The following is a 1995-nucleotide window of genomic DNA, read 5'->3' as shown; positions in this document are numbered from 1 at the left end:
ATAAGGGGCCCCCCCCCCCCCCCCCCCCCGGAGAAAAATGCCTTCTCCAAGCTGACCAGCAAGGGGGAGCTTTGAGAATGCATGTAAAGTTAAGGTTGCTTTCTTTCTCTGCTCCCCCCCACCTCAAGCCTCCCAGGGAGGGGAACACTGGCTGGGGGAGGGAAGACTGTTGAGTTTAAAGTGGCCACACACAAAACATGCTTCTCACAGCAGAGCGACATCGTTCACTGATGTAACTCATTCAATCATTCAATGATGTTTGCAGAATATGAGGTAGGTGATTACACTATACCAGGTTAAAGTTAAACTGTCTGCAACTACAAGCCTAGCAAGTTACTTTAAAATGGCATGTACCCTGCCACCTTGTTTAACAAAGTTTGAAGCCTTCTTCCAGTGAAAGACTCATTTAAGTTAGAGAAAAACTCCTTTGGGCCTGACAAAGACTTCAAACTTTGCTGAGCAGGCTGGTAGGATACATGCCATGCAGTGAGATCACTAGTTCATCTCCCATAACATTTAGGGTTGTCAGTGGATTTACCAGCCCTGACCTGACTAGCCCAGGTTAACATTATCTTGTCAGATCTCAGAAGCTAAGCAAGATCTGCCCTGATTAGTATCTGGATGGGAGACCACCAAGGAAGTCCAGAATCACTACACAGAAGCAGGTAATGGCAAGCCACCTCTGGACATCTCTTGTCTTGAAAACCCTACGAGGTCACCATAAATTGGCTGTGATTTGATGGCACTTTACACTAACACCACCATGGTTTCACCATAGAGGTTCCAACTATTCCAAGAGCTGCCCTGTGTCACTTCCAGGTTTTTACCAGAAGTGACATACAGCCACAGGCAGCATTACAGCATCCCCATGCCTCCACTCACAACCCTACCACCAGTTGACAGGTACTGCCTGGTTACCCTAACAATGTTTACTGTGACTGGCACCAGTTCTCCAGGGTCTCAGGAACCCTTTTAATGACTGGACATATATATGTGGGGATCATGTGTTATACTACTAAGCAATGACCTGTCTAAGGTTGCCTGCTGGCACTCCAGTGGCTGACGGGAGAAAGAAAAAATTAAAAATGCCATTGGTGGTGAAGTGACATCACTTCTGGGTTTTCCCTGGATGCAATGTCATGCCTCTCTAGGAACTGCTGAATTCTATCATAAAACCATAGTAAAATCATATTAAAACCTATGGTTTTACCATATTAGGCAATTCCTAGAGAGGAATGAAATCGCTTCCAGGTTTTCACAGAAATGATGTCACACTATTGTCAATGGCCACTCCTCCATGTCTCCGACCCCCATCTCCGCTGGTAGGGAGGATGGGCCTGTCCCTGGGGTATCTAAATAAATAAGATTCAATAGCAAGAATTAGTATATATCATATGAAACTTCCTTATACTAACCATAGTCCCATATAACTCAGTATTGTCTACTCTGACTGGAAGAAAATCTCCAGAATCTCAGGTTAAGAGAGGTCTTTCCCAGCACCTGGAAATCATAGTCAATGCAAAAATGGCAACAGCCAGTTCCTGTGCTCTGAAGGAGACATGGCACACCTGAGATCCAGGAGTATTTACCACTTTTTAAATTTTGCCCTTCTGTTAGATACGAGACTCGAGGCAGCAGGTGAACAGTGATAACAGCTTTATTGAACACAAAGTCAGAAGAACCAGAACGAGACAAACAACTGAGCAACAGGCTCCTTTTTAAACAGTCCGGTCTTGGCAAGCCACGCCCACATGTCAGATAACAACCAATCATATCTCTCCTTATTATATATAATTGAATAGTGGGTGCCAAAGTTCTAATTCTAAAATGCACTCCCTTAGTGTATGGCTGATGGCACTGCTCCTCAGCATATATCACCACCAATCAGAAGGCAAACCCCGGGTCCCGCCCACACCACAACTGCTGCGACAACCTGGTCTTTTGCATATGGAAGCTGATTGGACTTCCCTCCATTCCCCACCTCAAACTCCCCCC

Source organism: Gekko japonicus, unplaced genomic scaffold, assembly GCF_001447785.1.
Source record: "Gekko japonicus isolate JY-2015 unplaced genomic scaffold, Gekko_japonicus_V1.1 scaffold1091, whole genome shotgun sequence".
Lineage (NCBI taxonomy): Eukaryota > Metazoa > Chordata > Lepidosauria > Squamata > Gekkonidae > Gekko > Gekko japonicus.
The sequence above is the reverse complement of the archived record's forward strand: the minus strand, read 5'-3'. Positions refer to the sequence as shown.